Source organism: Tamandua tetradactyla, chromosome 6 (genome assembly GCF_023851605.1).
Source record: "Tamandua tetradactyla isolate mTamTet1 chromosome 6, mTamTet1.pri, whole genome shotgun sequence".
Classification (NCBI taxonomy): domain Eukaryota; kingdom Metazoa; phylum Chordata; class Mammalia; order Pilosa; family Myrmecophagidae; genus Tamandua; species Tamandua tetradactyla.
The window spans coordinates 80,294,994-80,317,331 of record NC_135332.1 but is presented as its reverse complement, the minus strand read 5'-3'; the positions used below and the strand labels follow the sequence as shown (position 1 = coordinate 80,317,331).

At 36.0% G+C, this 22,338-nt stretch overlaps 2 long non-coding RNA genes across 3 annotated transcripts in view; both read right to left on the bottom strand.

Moving 5' to 3' along the window:
* Window positions 1-188: 188 nt before the first annotated feature.
* LOC143686164 (uncharacterized) lies at window positions 189-2,260 on the bottom strand. 2 transcript variants are annotated; one of them, XR_013176944.1, is made up of 3 exons: window positions 2,045-2,260; window positions 1,339-1,501; window positions 189-857 (listed from the first exon to the last, which is right to left on the bottom strand). It is a non-coding gene; the product is annotated as an uncharacterized LOC143686164 (long non-coding RNA). The 2 variants fall into 2 exon arrangements; XR_013176945.1 differs by lacking the exon at window positions 2,045-2,260 and adding an exon at window positions 1,682-1,825.
* Window positions 2,261-13,356: 11,096 nt separating this feature from the next.
* The window catches only part of LOC143686163 (uncharacterized), a 51,936-nt gene continuing 42,954 nt past the window's right edge, over window positions 13,357-22,338 (bottom strand). The window contains exons 2-4 of the long non-coding RNA XR_013176943.1: window positions 18,066-18,257; window positions 17,471-17,600; window positions 13,357-13,465 (exon numbers count right to left, since the gene is read on the bottom strand). This is a non-coding gene — a long non-coding RNA (uncharacterized LOC143686163). The remainder of the gene's footprint in view (window positions 13,466-17,470; window positions 17,601-18,065; window positions 18,258-22,338) is intronic.

Sequence of the window (22,338 nt, the reverse complement as noted above, 5' to 3'; positions counted from 1 at the left end):
TCCTAATATATATGTATACCTCATTTAAATGAAGAAACATTAGTATATACTTAAATATAATACTTTGCCAACAAAATGATTTTATTCATTGCATCATGTTACCTTAATGTATAGAATTAAGAGATAACTTCCCAGGAGAACATCTTGATGAAATTAAAAAACTATATATCATGTATATATATGGGATAATAATATAACCACAGGAATTTACAGTTGAAAGAGAGACTCAGAAATTCTTTGCCCAACCTAAACAGAAAAGAAATTTGTATTAAAATTACACAAAACCCAGGTGAGTGTTTTTTCAACTACATCCTGAGGTCCCTGGGGTTTTCTAATGAGTGTCTGGGGTATTCTAATGAATAACTAAATGAACTAATTTGAATTAGTTAGTTTATTCACTCATTCAGGAGGAAAATCAGAACCACATTATTCAAAACTCTGTAGTTATTTTTCCTTTTCCTAACTTCTCATTATTTTGACTATTTTATACATAAAAGAAAAGCTACAAAGATTAAAGTGATTTTACCATTGTTTCTTAATATAGGTATAATTAAAGTCCACATACAACTAGACAGCTCTTTGTTAATAAAGTTTTAAAATGAGAGCAACAGACCCCTTTCTAAAAATGAAAGCATATTTCTAATATTTATTATATTTTCATTAAATAGTAACAAATACCTACAGGGCCTACAGGTTTGTAGGTAAAATGTCCTCATCTATAAGCATCATCTAATGCTTCAAGAAGAGCTGGAACGTGAGGGCCAAATCTTTTTAGTCGATCAGTTTTACTATCTTTCAATTCTTTCAGTTGCCTCTGATTGTAATTCAGTGTATGCTTCACATCTAATTCTTCTCTTCTAAAAACAAAATAGAAACATCATAGTTATACAAAAATATTCACTCCTTGCCCCTAACACTTGGATGCAACAATGACACAGATACTCCAAAAATGTAAAGCAGAAGTCTTTATTTGATAATAACTGTGTTTCCAGAGAATAATAATTGGAAGTCCTCAAAACTTGACATAAAAAATGTGATGCAGGGCGGGCCATGGTGGCTCAGCAGGCAGTGTTGTCACCTGCCATGCTGAAGACCTGGGTTTGATTCCCAGTGCCTGCCCATGCAAAAACAAACAAAAAAGCAATGCAATAGTGATAGACTAGCAATCTCAGACAGTGTTTAATTCTAACAGTCCAAGCAAAGTCTTAGAGCAATAATTTTTTAAAAAGACTCCCTACATACAAGAAACACTCTGTTCTCTCTATACAGAAAGCAAAACTATATGATATTCAAGTAATTTTAAAAAATCATTCTAAGGATTACTTAATTCTAACTTACTTAATTCTGTTATGTTCTTCTTTGTCCTTTTCTATGGCTGTTGAAACTGTTCGATCTCTTGAGTAATTGAATTTTCCTGATCCTGGAGGGCCTTTATTCTCTCTTTTAACCAGCATATTTTTTTTGCCTTTCCAAACGTTCAGGTTCCCATGACTGGTCAGTACTATTACAAAATCATACAAAGTGGAAACTGTTAAGTGAAAAGCCTAACATTTTAAAAACACATACAAACCAATGTGAGAGAATTCCTTTAGCAATACAAAAACATATAATTCTCTATTTTGCCTTGATCACTTTATTACAAAATGAGGTAATCAGGAAAATTACAAAGTAACTATCCCACCTTTTTTTTAGTTCTTCAATCCTTTTACAAAGCTGTTCATCATCTTTCTTTAATGCTTTATATTCATTTAGTGAATGGTTATATAAAACTTAACAAAAAATTAGACACGCTTTAATAACATGAGAAAGCAAATATCCTATTCAAGTCACTTTTGCCAAATCTTTAAATCGGATGCTAAATAAACACAAACAATAATTTCTAAATACAATACATACCGGTTACTACATATGTCATTACATTTTTTTTTAAGTCTGAAAGGAACATATTTCAACTCAATTACAAAACCTCTACTCATAAATAAGTGCACAGTATTTATATTTGATATGCAGTTTTACATATGCTGGGTTTGAAAATTTCTCTCACCTCAGCTTCATTGTAGGCCCTTTTCTTTTCAATAACATCTGCTTTTAATACCATACATTCTGGCGCTTGTGCTTTTGTCTCTTGACTAATTTTTTCAAGTTTATCTTGAATATCCTTGTACTTTTTTTCTGCTTCATTAAGCCTGACCTTTAAGAAAAGAATAACTTGCTGGAGCATATTTTATCTTTCCTCAATAAACAGAGAAAAATTTTAAAAATAGTTATATATATGGTCAACATTCCACTAATATATTTAATTTCACTTTGACTAAATAAACCCAAGGCATGAGGTAAGTAAAATTATATAAAATGTCAAAATATAACAAATGTGCTATTTTCTCAGGATACAAAGAATAAAAATTGTCTTCAAATTACAGGATTAAAGAGAGACACACAATTTGGCAGGGAAACGGACACATAAACTGTTAATTTGGTACAGAGAAGGAACCCCTAGGTCTTCCAGAAAACTGGGTTTGCCTGCCAAGGGAAGGAGCATGTGACCCACCACCTGAAAGGCAAATTTACACAAATGAGGAAAATCATCAGAGCAGCCTGAAGATGCGTACAAAGTCATGAACACCCACTTTAAGAATTAAACATGCTACTGGTGCGTGTGCTGAAAGGGTGGCAGGAGATGAGGTGAAGGGTAGAAAGGCCTGAATTCCAAAGTGAAGCACTTATGATTACACTATCTGGTCAACAGGGAGACAGGATACAACAAATCTACACTTTAGACCACTCCAGAAATACTTGCTAGACAGGGAAGATTGGGAAAAATTAAAGGGAAAGCATTTCAGTAAGAACTCAATACAATATTGTAAGGTAAAAAATATTTTGGGACCAGAATGGGGAACTCACAACAGAGATGTATTAGAAGACACAGATATGAGAACTATACAGAGCAGGGATCAGCAAACTTTTACTGCAAAGGGCCAAATTTTATGTATTTTAGGCCTTGTGGGCCACACAGTCTCCATTACAACTACCCAAACTCTGCCAAAATGAGCATGGTTGAGTACCAGTCTGACATTATTTGCAAGAAACAGGCAGCAGACCACCAAATCTGGTCCAGTGGCTTGTTTGCTTATCCTTGCTTTAGAGGATTTGATTACTAATGGATATGGCAAATAAGGGAGAAAAAGAGAGACTGAGGATAATTATCCAGATTTCTGGACCAGGAAGTTGGGTAAACTGCAACACCGTGTATCAAGATAAGTAATGCAGAAAAAATAAGAATAGATTCAGTGTTAGACATGCGAAGTTTGGAGTGACTGGGACACACAGGTAAAGATGTGAAGACAAATATTTGAGTAAAGTGTTTAGGACAGAAGTTTGGATAAAGGACACAGATTAAGAAGCTGTCCATATGTAAAATATCTTGGAAGCACCACACACAAGAATTGTAATGATGCTCTATCATTAAATCACTTACAATGTTTACTCTGCTTGTTTTTTTCACAAAAATTGAAATTAGGTTCAAGCATTACATAAACTAAACATATATTTTCAGTTTAAAATTAGGTTGACACAAGTTTAAATCTGCTTTAACCACTATTTCTTCAGAAACCTTTCATTAAGTAGTCATTTTCCAAGCAATGATCATGCATATTCTATGTGAAAGGTTTTAGGTAAGTCATAGTGGGAAGGATAAGAATATAAAATAAGATCATCCTTACCTCCAGAAAATTACCACTTAGAGAGTACACAAATGCTTTAGTGGAGCAGAGGCCCACAGAACTAAACATCACCCAGCCTCAAGACCCTCCTTTTCCCATTTGAGAAAAAGTGCATCTATTACACACACTGAATTCCATTTTTAGACTGGGAAGTATCCAGGGAGAAAAAGAACTTAAGGTCTTCCCTATAAAGAGCTCAGAAATGCAGCTGAGAAGAGAAACATATTTGGCAAAATTTTCTCTCAGAAATGGAAATCTGAGGGAGGGAAGCAGTTCCATTTACTACCTAAAAGGGAGTAAGAAACTCAGCACAGAGACTACTACATAAATGCACTGTCTTCACCACGGCTGTTCCAAAATTCTCATCCACTACCCCGACAGAGGATTACCACATTTAACACCCAATCAACTTCCACCGCTATTCCCACCTGGAAGATGTGTGTAATTTTCCTGATTCTTACACAGAACAGTTTTTATCTGGGCTCTTCAATCCCCAGTTGGAACTAACCTTAACTGAAGGAGTAACTGACCTTCCCTGTGCTCCACCTACATGAAATCCTCTGCAAGTCAATCTCAATGAGTCCCACCAGCAGCCTCCAGGCATAATCTTGGGGCTGAGCTCTTGCTTTCCTGGACACTTAGCCTTAGTGCTCCTCTCGCTGAACACCATTGTCATTCTAGCACATCTTTTTCCCTCTGGTCACTTTGTGATTTAGTTCCTTAATGATTCTAAGAGTAGAAGTTTCATCTTCTAGGACTTCTAGTTGTTAACAACGTCCCACTGCCCACACGTGTGAATTTGAGTCTTCTACAGCCCTGGCATCAGGCACACTGACTACATCCAAATACAATACTTGCTTGAGAAGATAATTGCCACAATTGTCTTCTTTATCAGAGCACGAATTCAAACACAAATACATATAGAGAGGCTGAAACTGCCACTTTTGTGGGTCAAAAATTACAATCTCATAACCTAATTAACCTATATGAAAACATTAATTACTGCTGCTCCTCCATTTCCCTGTCAAGTCTAGCAGCACGGTCTTCTCCAATTCTGATATTATCTCTGATAGTGTTCAATTATTTTTCAATCTCATTGACCTAAACATAAATTATATAGCAAGTTATTTGCAAAACTAACTGTACCCAGATATAGTCAATATACTACAAATATATTGGAACAAGTAATTAGTGGAAATTTGGAAATTACCACAACCCAAGCCATTTCATGTTTCAGGTTTTCTAAATTAGACTTCATTGTACTTAAACCCGCAATACTTTGAAAACGTTCCTCTTTCCCCAAACACTGATGCTTTAGTTCAGTAAGTTGCTATCAAAAATAAAAGATATTTCTCATTAACATCAAAAAGACAAATCTTTTTACAGATTGACTGCTTTTGAAAACAATGTCTAAACAAGTATCACATGAGAATTTGTTAGTAAATGACTTCTTTGAGTGAAAATTTTTGGTACTTTGGTATATAACTGGTTCTTTGTAATAACTTTGTTAATTTCTGCACTACAAAAATGGCCAAATATTCTTCAGATGAAGAGCAAAGGAATAAAATGCTCAAGACCACACAAGTACAGACAAATTCCAAAACTTAATTTTTTGTCTCGATGCTTTATCTGATAGACTGGTCAACTATTCCATTTCAAAGATAATAGAAGTATCAAAAGGAATTTATTCCCCCAAATCAAAGAAATTGACATTTTGCTCATCTAAATTCTCTCTGAATAATAAACAAAATTACCAGACAAATAAATGACATCAGAACAGCCTCTGAAGTGCTTCAGAGTCCATATTCTATGTACCTGGCTAGGCACCCTCTCTTCTTCATTCACACTATTTTCTACTAGGGCCTTAACACTACAGATCTTACCATGTTGCCCTATCCAATTCACTTTCCTGTTTGCCAGGATTAGTTCAATGCATTATCACTCTTCAAACCTCATAGCCTCAGCATTCTTCTTCTCTCACTCGTGTCTCCTGCCTCCTGCCCTAGAATTCAGGAGCCATCAAACAGGAACTCCCTCCAACTTTCAAAAAGCTTATGTACAAATCTAAGGCAGTGATCTCTTCTTGCGATGGAAGGAAACGTGGCCTCATTACACTACGTCCAACGCCCACTCCCTACCTAATCTGTCTTTTAATCTTTATGTTCCACTTCTTCCTTTTCAGACTCTTTTGTGTTATCGGGTTTAAATCTCTACCTGCTTATCTTTCCCACCGACAAAGGAAACCAGCACCAATCATTCCTTAATGCCACTTCCTTGTCTAAAATTCCTTTTCCCCTTCCATCCAAGTTTCTTGAAAATTATCTCTAGCTCCTTTATTTCCTCACAATTTTTAGCCCTACAAATTTGGTTTCTGCTTTCACCATTACTAAAGCTAGTCTTGCCATCATCATCATCAAGGCAGACTGCTGTCACCAAGTCCTTGTGTTTGTCCTCTCACTATTCTTGACAGCCATACCCACTTCTCAAACCTGCTCCTCCCTTCATCTCTATAAACATCTCTCACATGACTCGGTCTTGGGCCCACTTTTCCTCTCCTCTGAGGTGACTTCTTTAACCCTGTGACTTAGAAACCAACATATACTGATGGTTTATAATATTTTTTTCAATAAAGGCAGAGTTTTTATTTGTAAAACTCTGAATATTGTAGTATTCAAATACAGAATAATACAGAGTTCATTTCTGTACTTGGAGTTCATATCTAACTTCCCACTTAAAACTTACATCCTTTATAAGTTCCTCAAAATTAATGTGTTCAAAATGGCCTCCACAGTTTGTCAAAACAAACAAACAAACAAACAAAAAATATCTAAAAGAAAAACTAGCTCTTCTTCCCAAGTCTCCCAACTGCTCAGGTCATTAACCTGGAGGTCATTCACTCACCTTGAAACCTCCCCATCTCACCTTCACTCCTCCATCTCTCATACAACATCTGTCTGGATAACTTCAAAGCTCCACCTCATACTGCTGACCCAACACTAACTTTTAAGGGAACATCATCTCTTTGGACCAGTCCTTCCTTACTGGTCTCTGTACAACTATGTTGTCCTTACAGTAACTTCTTCAGCAGAGTAATATGGGGAAAAGATGCACCCAATCGAGCCACCCACTTCGATAGCCCTCTTCTGCTCTCTACAAGGCCTTCACAATCTGACCTCTTAGCTCTCACTCGTGTCTTCATTATAAACTACACACAGAATTCTTTCAGCTTTTAAGAACACTGTGCTATCTCTTGTCCCTGAGACTTCAACCATGCTATCACTAAGAACGCCCTTCTTTATACTCACCATCCTTTCCCTGGCATTATTCATCTTTCAATTCCCACCTGAGACACCACTTCCTGAACAACTCTGCCCATCCCCACTCCCCACTTTTAGTGGACTATTAGGTGCTGTCTGCAGCTCCTTTAGCTGTATTGACCACACACAAATTATTTAACATCTATGTTTTCTACTGGACAGTTAGGCCTACCTCCAAGAATCTTGATATTTATTTGACCCTATACACTCATGGCCAAAGCACAATGCTAAAGACATGGTAAGAACTTACTATTTATTGGTTGAATAATTTCTATTTTCTAGCTTTCCCATACTATCTCTGAAGACTTAATGATCCAAATCCTGAATTTAATTCGAGAATATAGGGCATTTAATTAAAATAAAAGTTTTCATTAAGTGCAATTATGCATAAAAAACTCTGCCAACACAAAGGGAAGTGCTTAAAACCTCACAATCAAAATACTTTTCACTGAGGACAAAGTAGATCATGGAAGAAGGGGGGTGTTTAACCCTCACTTGTCTGTAACAAACAAATTTCTTTAAAGTTCTGGTTTATTATTTTTAAAATAAATGTAGCACATGCTACATTTATTAAATACTTGACATGCTACATTATTATATACTTGATTGCTTAAACAGGCAAATATTTCCTTTCCCCAATAACACTGAAACTCCAAGAATGTGTGTAGAATTAATTCTGTGATCTACAGTACCTCCTTGTACTCCACCACATACCCCAGGTTGAAAAGGAAAATGCAGAGAACAAAAGCAAATACACTCATACTTGCTGCTTTTTGATTTTCACTTGATAAACGACACAACTACAGATCTAATTTTACAACATGCATTCATTAAAAACTTGAAGCAAAAAGATCAACATAACATTTAGCAAACATGATTGGGTCAATCATTAATATACTTCTATCCAAAAAGGACATATTGAAAGCTTCCCTGGTGATATAAAAACTAACTAAATAACAAATTAATAAGACATGAAATCATGGCAAAATTGGTGGGTCTTAATGTATGGAATGCTCAGCTAGACAAAAGGCTGGATCTTCAGGAATCTGAGGAAGAAAGTGTAAGAATAAAACATAGCAGATGTAAAAACAAATTTAAGTCACTATTGGCTTGAATGATTTAAAAGTCATGCAAATCCGCATGGTTGCCAAGGTGATTACAGTACAGTTACTACCAAGTTATCAGTTGCTTGAAGGATATTAACATTAATGTACTGAAAGAGTCCTCTATTGGTTGCAAGTATGAAGTATCATGTCCACTTTCAGTTTAAGGCCAGGGTCCTCAATTCTAAGCTCTTACAGCAGTCATTTATATTGAGGAGTTGTAACTGTTATTTCTAAATTCTGAGATACTGAGCTGTTTGTATATAACCTGGTTCTTCCCAGAAACTTCAGGTATTTATTTGACACTTCAGACTCAAAGTCAGAACTTTGAAGCTATGAAAAGTCAGCAGTACCCCATGCAGAAACTGTTCAATAAGTTGAAAACATCATCAGACTTCTTCTACAGATATGAATGAAGGTGATCTAGATAGGACTAAGGCAAATCAGAATACATGGTAAAGGATGATGTGGTCCATATTTTAAAACTTCAACTTCTGTGTGAGACTAGAGGGAGATATTTATTTGGTACAAAATTTATATTTTGGGTAGCACATTACATAATTTAACTTGTCTGGTCAGTAACACCATAAGTACAGAGAATCTTGAACAGGGTGTGAGAACTGGTTGGTTTGTACAGATATATCACAGAATAATCTGGGCAGTGAATAAAAAAGTATTTGCAAAGTTCCCTCAAGGGACTGGGACAAAAGGAGGAAATATCAAACTTCCCCATTTGGGGAATTCCTGATATTCTCACAAGTAGTGGGGACGATCAAATTAATAGGCTGAGGCCTCAAGCTTGGGGTTTGACCCTACAAAACTTATTCCTGCAAAGGATAGGCTAAGTTTATGCCTAAGAGTCACCCCCAGAGAACCTCTTTCTTGCTCAGATGTGGCTTCTCTCTCTAAGCCAACTCAGCAGGTGAACCCACTGCCCTCCCCTCTAGGTGAGACATGACTCCAAGGGGTATAAGTCTCTGGCAATGCGGGACCCAACTCCTGGTAATGAGCCAGGAATTGGCATCATGAGATTTAGAAAGTCTTCTTGACCAAAAGGAGGAAGTGAGAAATGAGAAAACGTTTCAGGGGCTGAGAGATTTCAGAGTCCAGAGGTTATCCTGGAGGTTATTTTTAAGCATTATATAGGTACTCTTTTTTTAGTTTATGGTGTATTGGAGTGGCTGGGGGACATACCTGAAACTGTTGAGCTGTGTTTCAGTAGCCTTAATTCTTCTGTAAGGATGTAAATTTTACAATGTGACTATGTGATTATGAAAACTTTGATCTGGTGCTCCTTTTATCCCAGGTATGGACAGATGAGTAAAAAAACATTAAGGATAAAAAATAAATAAATAATGGGTGGGGAATAAAGGGTTAAAATCGGGTATACTGAAATACTGGTGGTCAATCAGAAGGAGGTGTAAGGGGTATGGGATGCCTGAGTTTTTTCTTTTTTATTTCATATTCTGGAGTGATGCAAATTTCTAAAAACGATCATAGTTGATGAATGTACAACTATGTGATGCTATTAATGAACCACTGATTGTACAGCATGTATGGACTGCATGTGTGCAAAGATTTCTCAATAAAAATATTTTTAAAAAGAGCTTCCCAAGTTGATTCTAATGAACAGTCAAGGTTGTGAACCACTAACCACAGTACAAAATGGAAGTAAAGCTGGCCTACAAAATGGCCCCAAACTTAATATATTTCACTAACTAGTATGATCATCTAGCATGGTAGTTAGATTCAGGTATCAAATTGGCCAGGTGAAGGCACCTAGTTCTGTTGCTGTGGACATGAGCCAATGGTACATGAATCTCATCTGTTGCTGATTACATCTGCAGTTGGCTGGGAGGCATACCTGCTGTAATGAATGATGTTTGATTTAATTGGTTGGTGCTTAAATGAGATAGATCAATGTAGCACAGCCTACGCAGTTCAGCATCCCTCATCTCAGGACTTGCAGCTCAGCCCAGGCCTTTGGAGATGCAGAAAGGAATCACCCAGGGAAAGTTGTTGGAACCTAGAGGCCTGGAAAGAAGGCCAGCAGAGATCGGCCTGCACCTTCCCACATAAGAAAGAACCTCAGTTGAAAGCTAGCTGCCTTTCCTCTGAAGAACTAATGAAATAAATCCCATTTTATTAAAAGCCAATCCATCTCTGGTGTGTTGCATTCTGGCAGCTGGCAAACTAGAACATCTAGTATTAAGTAAACGTACCTTGTGAAAATCATGAAAACATTTAACAAATAAAGCAATCTCCATTTGCTCTCTGTCATCAAACAATCAAGTGGGCTTGATTACCAAATGGTGATTTTATTACCTTAATTCTTAGCTACTCCTTGCATGAGATCTATCTTTCCAATAGTGAGAACATCAGAGGTACTGATATCCTATTGCTACATGAATTTACTAAATATAAGGCAAGAAAATTTTTAGAAAATTACGGTTCATGAAAAATTCTCATAACAAATTCCTCAAAAAATGTGTGCAAGGCAGGGAAAACTGGGCTGAGCAATAACTCTGCCTCTCCCCTTCCCCCACCATACTGACGTAGCCTTTGCCAATGTTAAATTTCAGTCAAAAGCCATAGAACCCAATGTTGTAAATACAGGAGATCTTTAAGTGGAAAGACAGACTGACAATAACAGTTCTTCCATAATGGAAATAAACATGCAGTGTCACAGTAAGAATTTGGCTTCATTCTCAACAGTGAAATAATGTACAGAGGTTAACTGGCAAGAACCCACATGGATGGGAATAATGAAATAGGAAAATCCATGTAAAAATATGATATATCTGCTCCTTCTGTGGGCAGCCAGTATGAGTTCTGCACCTTTGGCTAAATAAATCAGAAATATACAGCAGATCCCTCTGTAACTCACTCATTATTTCATGGCTAATGTCAGAAGTAAGTTTGATGCAAAAATCCCAGCACCATCAGGCCAGTATTAGGAAAGCTGAGTGAGGGAAGAATGAAGCAAAATGTTCAAGTACCTGAATATTCTTTGTGAACATGAGACCTAGGGTCACTGAGAGAGGTTTTCATGGGAGGAGGTATATTAGAATTCATTTACTGCCCACTGCTAAAGCACTGGTGGAGGGCTGAGGCCCAAGGAAGTTTTCTGGATTCTCCAAATCATATTAGTTAAGTATTTCTAAGGAGAACTGAAAGGAAGCCCAAGTTTGGACCAAAGCCCAGATGCCATAAATGGGTCTCCTGGACTCTGACACTGTGCCCTAGTGTCTGAAATGAGGTGGGATGTGGGGGAGGAGGGCAGTCTTCAGGACAACCTCAGCCCTGTGCAGGACTGCAGGCCTTCTTCAGGCAGAGTGGGATACTGCAGGGAGTAGTCGTAGGACAGAGTAAGAACAGAACTGAAATCCTAAGGGAGCCCATCTGTATAAAAGTGACAATAGAATCAAACTATAAAACAAGGGGAATTTCATAGGTACCAAATGTTTTTAATGACAGGATGATATAGGTAATATATATAGATTGGAGAAGAAGTTTTTTAGCTATATTTTCAGGCAAGGTCAATAAAGAGGAGAATGAGCTGAGGTTAAAGTTTTTAACTGTTATCAACTGTTTTTAAACATTAATTTTCTCCTCTAAAGGCAGCTGTGTCCTTGAAAGTCAGTGATTTGTGAGAGACCCTTTTCCTTCTTTAAATATTCAGAGGACAGGTCTCAGTTTCAAGGAAATTCCTGCTTTGGTCTGAGTACTTCCCATATTAAAAAAAGAAGTTTTTAACTGAGACATAAAGCATCTAATGCTATATAAAGTATTTTCTTCCTGAAGTGTCTATTTGAAAGATCAATATGTTATCAGAAGAGGTAGACCAGGTGGTTGTTTGCCCCCAAAACAAACAAAAAATAGCAAGGAAATGGATAATTAAGTTCAATGAGTTGAAATAACTCACCAAAGTGTTAAAACAACTCTTCACTTCATACATTATTTTCCTGGGGCATTGGAACGGAATCAAGAGACCTTGTTCAAGGTTATGGGGCTGAAATAAGATAAGTAGAGACAAAAAAATATGTGGGGGAATTGGTAATCAAGTAGTTCTTTTCCAAGGCCATTCAGCAGGGGAAATGATTTGCTATGCCTCTCCCACTCCCATTTCTGTTGAGTCAAGATAGAAACTTGGCTTACGGCCCATAACCCTGATTCACAACTTGCCCCCCTTCATTTTTAGTAAAAAATAAAAAGCTAAATGGATGAAACACAGAGAAGAGGAAAAAAGATACAACTGTGAAGTATCAAAGTTTAGAATTAGAATATCCTGGGCACTGGACCCCTGAGAGCACTGTGCAGCGGAAGCAGCCTCACTATGACAGCTAACACAGCAGCGTTGGAGACAACCAGCTGTCATGAGAAACAAAGTCCCTTCAAAATATATTGGGTAGTACTAAAATGAAGAGAGAACTGCTAGTGGTCAGAAGGCCATGAGTCCATGATGATGCAAACTAGATGATCAATACAGGGTATGTGAGGATAACCTATAACAAAAATAAATATGAATGTAAATGTAAAGAGAATGGTTATATGACCATTCACCAAGAGTCAGAATAGGCCACAGACGGACTTGCAATTGTGGTCCTCAAATCAAACTCAAACTTAGCACCTAGTTAAAGGGTATAAAAGTAGTAAGAGGGTGGAATATTTCTGAAATTCTTAGAGAGTTGGAGACAGAATTTTTGTGTGGGGATACCTTGGTTGGATATCAACTCTGCTCTTGCCTCCACTGAACTGATGTGGCCTTGCTGCTGTTCGTTTGAGTCAAAGGGCAGGAAAATCCAATTCTTATAAATATTCTCTTAAATCAACATATATAGATTTACTGCCACAAGCTTTTCCAGAAAGATTGACATAGCCATGAGTATGTGAACAGTTACACACCAATAATTCACCCAAGCTATCTGAGAAGAGAGAAAAGCAGACAGCAGTGGCTCATGCTGGCAAGGAGGGCCAAGAGAAAGGCATGAAAAAATATTATACTGCTGTTCCTGTTCTGAAAAGCTACTTCATTTCGATTAATGCCTACATGAAATGGGTGTCTAGAGTAGGTGAAAAACAGAGAAAGGAACACCATACTTCAACTTTACCTCTAATCCACAGCCTAACAACCAGTGCATGAACTTGCTTTCCTATTTTCTTTTGAAAAGAGCTACTTCTTACTAAAGAATTGAAAATACATATAGAAAGTAAACACTTACTTCTGTCCATCTTTCACAAAACCCTTTAAAGAAGATCCTCTATTAGTAGCGACTGCTTTTCCACCAAGACCAACTATGAGAGCTGAGTACTACACTCTTTCCACCTAAAGAAATAGGTGTTAAAAAATTATATATATTAAAGAGAGAAAAGAAAAGCTAACTTCTACAATTTGAGGCAGTAAGATTTCTGAATGAAAATGTGAACTGGTTTCATCCTAAATAAAATTTTATGATGCAATTATCATTTTCTTCCAGTGATAAAGTAGCAAAAATATTTTTAAGTTGTATTTATCCTGGTTTTATTAGAAAATAAATGTATTTATTTTCTGCCATTAGGAAAAAAGTGTACATTTCAGTAATCAAATTTTTGCCAAAGGAAATGGGGAAAATGGTTGTGATACCTCTCTAACCTTAAACTATCAATATATCATCTTGGCTCATTAGTCTATTAAATAAAATTATCCCTCTACACACACATACTTAATCCAACCAGTTTTTATTGCACACTAATTTAATTACAATTTTTATTTACTTTTTGCAGAAATTCTCAAATCAGAAATTATTAACAACCCCAGAATGTAAGTTTCATGTGGACAGGAAAGTTTCTATTTTGGTATATATATCCAATACCAGCAGATAACAGGCACTTTCATATTTGTTGAATAAATGGATAACAAATAGGAAATAATTAGCAGTCATACAGACAGATGTTTTAATATAATATTTTGACAATTACTATTCCAAATTTGAACACTGATTTGTGTACTTCTTTCTACCCTAACAGGTGTAATAAAATGTCACAACTTGACATTCCAATACAACAATGACCCAGAATATGGCAGCCATTTTCTGAAGCTCATGATCAACTATTTCGATCAATTCTTAACAGTCCATTATCTTTGACAGAGGACCCCCAATTAACCAAACACATCACTGACATAATCCAATTCACTCCTAAAATGCCTCTCAAGAGCCTTCTCTAACTCACCTCTTATCTTCATTATCAAATTCACTGCCTTCAGTGAATATAAAATGTGTATTTTTATAAAATATAAAAAATACTTTATATTTTCCTCATTAGTTTTATTAATAAAATCAGCTTCAAAAGTTAAAGAGGAAAAAGAGGTAGAGGTAGAGAGAGAAAGAGAGAGGGAAGAAAGAAAAAAGGAGAGCTGGAAGGAGGGAACAAAGGAAGGAAGAAGCTAACTGCAGGATCTATCCATCTTTTCTCACAACTTATTCTGTGGGATCTCTCTGAGGCATGTCTTTTTGTATATACACCCTCTCCTTCCAAAGAATGACTTTTTCTACTTGACTAAATGGTAGAGCAGGGAACACAGTCACTCACGGACTGTGGCAATAAACATTCCCGGTTTCATGTCCCAGCACTGTCATCTATTAACATAATGTTAGCTAGTTTTCATACATGCCCTCTACATGCTGAAGTTTCATTTCATTCTTAGCTATGTGTTTTTTTTCCAAGGGTGCTGGACTTTGCCAAAAGCTGCTGAAATGATTATATATGGTTTACCCCCATTGTTTTATAGTTTTACATTAACTGATTTTCTTATATTGAACCACCTTTACATACCTGGGATAAATCCCACTTGATATTACATTGCACAGAGTTATTTTAATCAATATGCTGTGAGATTCTGGCTTTGGCTTCCCAATTGTTTTCAGCTTCAAATATTTTAGAAGGACATGACTTGTCCAGATTTTACTTTTTGGTGGGGCACAATAGCCTGACAGAGGAGTTTAAGATCAGAGACATGGACTGAGGCTGGTGGCAGGGGGTGGGGGAAGGAGATTAAAAAATAAATTTTGTAGAGAGATTTAAGAACAGCCACAATTAAAGAAGAATGCCAGCTGAAGGAGATAGAGATTTTAAAACATATTGAGTAATAAGTGTTCTCTTCCAGTTCATCAAGAACTATGATTAAAAAAACTTATTTTGAAATAACTCTTTACTTCATGGACTGTGTCTTTTTGATACAGCATTGAGATTAGAACACAGAAAACTTGTTTTAAGGATATTATTTTACTTTTTTTGCTTACTTTTGATTTCCTTACATTGGTTTAAAAATCTCACCATATCCATGCACTTCCCAGAAAACAAACAAGCAAAACGAACAAAACAAACATACAAAAATTCAACAAATGGTGCTGCAATAATGAAACACTCTCATGGAAAAATAATGAAATGTGGCCCTACCATATAGCATACTGAAAAAAAAAAAAAAAAAAACCCACCATCTCACCATGGTACTGTAAAGCTCTCAATTAAAATATTGATTGTTAACCAGATTGGATTGAATGATGTGTGAATAAAACTGTCTAAAAATGAGCAGAGAGATACAAGCGCTGGAAAAAATGTGGAGAGAGAGAGATGTGCCTAGTCACTGTTGGTAGGGAAGCAGAGTGGTGAAGCCCCTCTGCAGGACAGTGTGATAGTTCCACAGGAGGTTAGGTGTGGGGTTGCCATAGGATACTGAAACCCTCTAGTTAGGTCTATACTTGGAGGAGCTGAGAGTGGGGCCATGCATGGACATTTGCACATTGGTGTTTATGGCGATAGTGCTCAATTGAAATAGAACAAAATTTTTGCTGAAATGTTTGCACATTTTCTGCATTTTAAAATCATTTTCCTTTAACAGACAAAATTAATTTAGGGCAACAGAAATCAGAAAATGTCTGTTTCTGGGGATGGGGAGTGATTGGTTAAGAGGAAGAATGCTGATGGAAACATTCTGTATCTTGATTCAGGTGGCAGCTATGCAAGTACGCAATTATGAAAATGCATGAAACTGTACTCTTACGATCTGTCCATGTTACTGTATGAAAATTATCTCAAAATTTAAAAATAATTAAATTGAATACCTATTATGTGTATAATGTTCTATTAAAATGTGAATAATATTGAACAAAAAAAATCATTTTCCTTTAAATTTGTAACTTTACACTAATAATTTTGACATATCTCAAACTTACTCTGAATATTGTGAAATGACTACAATTTCCTCACATCCCTGTTTGTGATACGACTTTGTGTGTTTTCCCATTAAGTGGTGGAGTCTATTTCTTGAATCTTATCTTGACCAAGCTTTACAAATAGCTTGTTAGCAAATGTAATGCAAGCAGATGTTGGAAATGTTTGTGCCTTTGCTGCTAGGAACCCTTTCCTCACATGATTAAGACTAGCCCACAAAGGAAGAGAATCCTGGGGCAGAGAGGTCCCACTTTTCCCAGTGTCTCAGCTGAAGCCCAGATAACTGAGTGTGACCATCCTCGATCTCCAAGTCCCAGCCAAGTTAGCCCAGATCAGGAAAAAACTGCCTAGACAACCCATAAAGTCCAGAGAAGATAAACAGTTGTTCAGAACCACTAAGTTTGGGGAATAGTTTGTCATGCTATAAAAGCTAACATATACTATCTCGGGCTTCCAGGGTTGCTGTAACAAAATACCACAAACTAGTTGGCTTAAGCTACATAAGTGCTTTATCTCATGGTTCTGGAGATCAAAAGTCTAAAACGAAGGTTCCATTAGTGAAGAATGCATTGCTGCCTATCCTCTGGCTTCTAGTGGACACCAGTAATCCATGAAGTTCTTCAGCTTGTGGCATAATTCATCTGCCTGTCAAATGGATGTCTCTCTCTCTCTCTCTCTCTCTCTCTCTCTCTCTGCCTCTGTCTTACTCCTATTGTGTCCAAATTTCATTTTCTTATAAGGACACCAGTCAAGTTGTTTTAGGACCCATGCTAATTCACTATGACTCTACTTTAAAGAACATCTTCAAAGATGCTGTTGACAAATAGTTTGAATTCACAGGACCCTGGGGTGAGGACTTGGACTTCACTCTTTTGGGGATACAATTAAATCCATAACATAGATTTTCCTTTTATCTTTATCATATATGGCTCAACAGTTTTCAAAGGAGTATCAGAGTAAGAAAGTGAGCCAAAGGAAAGTGTACTCATACCTTAGATTTTCTTCTTTAGGTCAGAAATTTACATCCCATCATAGATAATGCATGTAGTATTAGCTCTACCACCAGAATAGAAGACACGCCTAGATTCTCAAATCACTGAAACCAAAATAAAAGAAATACCTGATGGTCTTTCCTTGGTCTGCCGCTATGATCCACGCACAGTGAAGACTGTTGTCATAGGAAGCTTTTGGATAGCCAGGAGAAAAGATGCACCCTGAAGTGGCAGCATGAATCTGACCACTGCATTCCACTGTAAAGTACATGCAAACATGGGGATATCACAAGTTTCTATTTAACTTCTTTAGAAACCCAAACGATCATTTCAGTAATATATACAGAGAAAAAGAGATCATAATAAATATATCTTTATCTTTTTCCTTCTTTATTTCTTCCCAATCATTATCCTGGCAGGCATTGTTTTCCATATAATTATAGCCAGAAAAATAAAACAATGAAACACTCATGTTATAATCCCAATAATATATCTGAGCCTATATCCTAAATAAATAAGAAATCTTTCATACTCAGGGAAAAATTTAAACACACACACGCACACACACAGTTTTAGGAATACAAACCCACACATGCACACAAACTAGAAAGAAAGCATTAAAAATATCCTTCTCTCTTACAAAATTTTAAGTCAAGTCAATATGGTGCAAGTGCTCCTAGGTCAAGCTTTCATACAGTTATCTGAACTTGCTTTCAAACTCACCTATGCAAGAAGGCAGTGGTTTATCCCATACTCTTCTGTCTCCACTCAGGCAGGTGAGAGTGCTGCTGCCATGCATGGCATAGCCTGGATTACAGCTGTACAGAACTACACTGTCAGTGAAGTGGCCCTCATCTCGGATCTTATAGCCATAGTTAGGGATTCCTGGATCTTCACATTTTACTAGATCAGAACCTACAAGAAAGAAAGGAACAGCAAGAGAAGTAAAGTTAGAACACATGCTAGCTCTAAAATAAAGATGAAATAAAGCTGGAGAACTTTATTTGTTCCTCTCCATTAATATTATTAAGGAAAGTCTTTTTTCAAAAACTTTTGAATGGTCACCAGTGAAGCCAGCTATAATCCATATCTCCAGTCAGAATACTAGATGTGTACAGTAAGTTGCAAAGCTTTACCTGACTGAACTGCAAGACTTTGCCTCCAAATCTGTTCTGTCACCACCTGGGGCATGCAGGAGGGAAGGTTACACATATTTGTGCCACCAGGGATCTTTTCAGGGACTTTACCAAGCATTTTCAAAAACCAACAATTTTCATGCCCACTTCTTCCAAACTCTAAGATCTTCATGGGGAATTAAAAAGTTGTTCCTCCCCACAAAAGACTGAGGACTTATGAATTACCACCTGTCACATACCTTATGACACACAATTATCAGGATCTCTAGCAACTCCATGCAAAATAGAAATTTCCTAAGTGAATCATTATAATGACTTCATCAAACTAAGCTCTTAAACTCAACTACATATATGGCAGAAATCAAGATTTAGCTTCTGTCATGCTGAGAGCTGTATATTGCTATTATGTGAAACAATATGTTATGACCTTCTGTGAAGACAATCTCACATTAACATATTTCTCTCTTCAAACCATGATGCAAATGTTGAGTATTTTAAAAATTAGAATTGGAAACTTGAAATATCATGTGGTCTATTTACTGTTATATTCACCAACTTTCACCTCTTCCATTTCTTAAAAAAGAAAAAAAAAGAATGTGCTACATTTGCACTTTTTTTTAAGTCTGTCTGTCAAAACTCACATTTTGAGATACCTTCCACTTAGGAAAAATATACTTAAATTCACAATACAATTTTACCCAGGAGATGTCTATAAAATTGAGATTGAATTCTATAACTCTTTGTATGGAGGAAAGGAAAGTGTACAATTTTGATAATTTATGCTTAGATGCTAAACAAAGTTTTCTTCTCTAAAGTAGCAGCATTAGGCTTACCATTAGTGAGTTTATGAAAACTCTAATCCATTTATGAAATACAATAAATTATAATTCAAGATGTCTAGAATATAGAGAAAAGGAAATTTTAAACTGCCACAAAGAAGAGGAAGGAATAAAGGAAAATTTAATGGTCCCAATCCCGTATAGGTCCAAGGATAATCCAAATATTTGGCTATGTCCTGCCTGTATAGTGTAAAGATAAGTGAGGAGATTGTGACATATTCAATTATTATATCAATATATAACAAAAAGTATGACTGTTAGCATCATAAAAGGCATCACAGATCATTTAGCCCTGTCTTCTTTTCACACAAGGAAAACAAATGGAAGTTTTTGTTACTTCACTTGGTTCTTGTGTTTGGAAGTGATAGACTCTAAGTCATGCTTTAGAAATCAATACCATAGAAGGTGTCAGGAAGAGGGGGGAAATAGAAGAGGGGGAAGGTGTTGGGAAGTGGGGCTTTTCATATGTCACACTTTGAGCAGGCTCCACTAATGGCAATAAATAATGTTTCTAGGATATTACTTTGAATTCAAATAAAGTATGCTGAGGCTGAGCATCGCTTGCCAGTGGGGTACAAAATTGGGAATATCCATTAGACAAATGAAATCCAGGTATGTAAAATATAAACAAAAAGGGTAAAAAGTTTATGATTATTCTTTATACAATTGTAACATAACTCTGAATGAATTAAAAACAATCTATACTAAGGCGATAGGCTCAAACACTAGTGGTGTGATGTAGGTCTTACCAGTGAAGAAAGATGCATGCATATGACAAAAGGGGTTGAGGGATTGGGGAAGGCTGAGTCAATGAGCAGTCATGACACGTTGTCCTGCTGGTGTGATCTGAGCTTCTGATTTCTCAGGGGGCACTAGAAATCTAGATATTTATGGTTTATAAAAATACTTATTGAATGAATATTTTGAAACAAAAAATGTTTAAAATACTGGATTAGATTGTTGAAGTTGGTGTACATGCAATTAAAAGAACTACATAAATTTAGCAATATTTAAAATTTAATGAATGCCTGGCATCATTTAGACTTGTCAACTGGTGAAAAGGACTATATTCAGACTCAGAATGGGAATAATTTGGTCCATTTCATTTAAAACTTTTAAACTAAGCTGTGAGACACAAATATCTGTTAGGAATCATGAGAGTTGGACCCAGAAATGGTCTCAGTAACTTCTCCAAAACCTTTCATTTTTAAAATAAATTATTTCCTGACTGTAGGTTGTTATACAGCATGTATTAAATTTTAGGGTTTCTTCTTTTGATGTTTATGCCTAGGTTGGTAAAGTAAAGGCAGCAATTTTCCTCTGTGACTTAGGAAATGTCTCTAAGTACTACAGGTAATTTATTGATATTAATTCTTAAAATGTCATTCAGAAGATCCTCCTATGTTCAGAGAGTATGACCTTTAAAGATGGCAATTGAATAAATTACCAAAGTTCTAACATCCAAAAATAACCCATTTTAAAGTTGGTGTGAAGAAAGGTTTTCCCCTGTTCTAAAATTTGCATTGAAGCCTTTTTTGGAACTAGGCAGGAACAAGTATGAAAAAAAAAAACAAATAAGGAAACCAATGATGATTTTTCAATAAAAATTTCAAGTAAACTTTACCCGGGATGAATATTTTGCAGACATCTCTGTTTTATTACTTTTCTAAATATTCAATCCAATTACTGTTTTTATTTCTTTTTAACTTTATGTTTTTTTAAAGCATTTACTGAGATATATCCACTGTCTTACAATCTGAAGTTGCAATCAATGACTTTTAATGCTATCACAGAGTTGGGCATTCATTACAACAATCAATTTTCAGAACATTTTCATTACTCCAAAAAGAAAAACCCCAAACTTAGCAATCATCTTTCAAACCCTCTATCCTTCCCCAGCCTTACATAACCACTAATCTAATTACATCTCTATAGATTTATTTATATTTATATTTATACAAATGGAATAATACCATATGTAGAGCTTTGTGTCTGGTTTCTTTCACTTCACATAATGTTTTTAAATTATTGTCATTATTAGTTTAATTAAAGAACCTGTAGGTTAAATAAAGATCATACAAAAACATAACAGTCTAATATACCCCCCTAATGTTGACAGTTTTCATTTGTTTGATACATTTGTTACAATTAATTAGAGAATATGAACTAAGCATAGTCTATAGTTTTCATTAGGTATATTTTGTCCCATATACCACTCTATTATTAACACTTTGTAACAGTGATGTAACTTTGTTTCGATTCATGAAAGAACATTCTTATACTTGTACTATTAACCATAGTCATCATCTACAACATGGTTCATTGTGTTGTAAGTCCCATATTTTATCCTCTAACTTTTTTCTAGTAACATACATGACCCAAAACTTCCCCTTTCAACCACATTTACATGCATAGTTCAGTGTTGTCAATTACACTCACAATAATGTGCTATCATCCTCACCATCCATTTACAATCAACCTAATTAGAAATTCTGCAAAAATTAAGAAGATGCCCCCCATTCTCTACTCTGCTCCCCACTCTATCTCCTGGTAACCTAGATTCTAACTAATATGAGTTTACTTGTAATTAGTTCACATCAGCAAGATTGTACAATATTTGTCCTCCTGTGTCTGGCTTATCTCATTCAACATAATTTCCTCAAAGTTCATCTGTGTTGTTGCATGCATCAGGACTTATTTTCCTCTTAAGGCTGAATATTATTCCATCATATGTATATGCCACAGTTTGTTATCCATTCACTGGTTGATGGACACTTGGGTTGCTTCTATTTTTGGCAAATGTGAATAAAGCTGCTATGAACATCAGTGTGCAAATATCTATTTGAGTCCCTGCTTCCAGTTATTCTGTGTATATATTTACTAAAGGGATTGCCAGATTATTTGGCAATTCCATATGTAGCTTCCTGAGGAACTAACAAACTGTCTTACACAGAGGCTGCACCATTTTACATTCCCACCTGCAATCAATGAGCATTCCTATTTCTTCATATCCTTTCAACC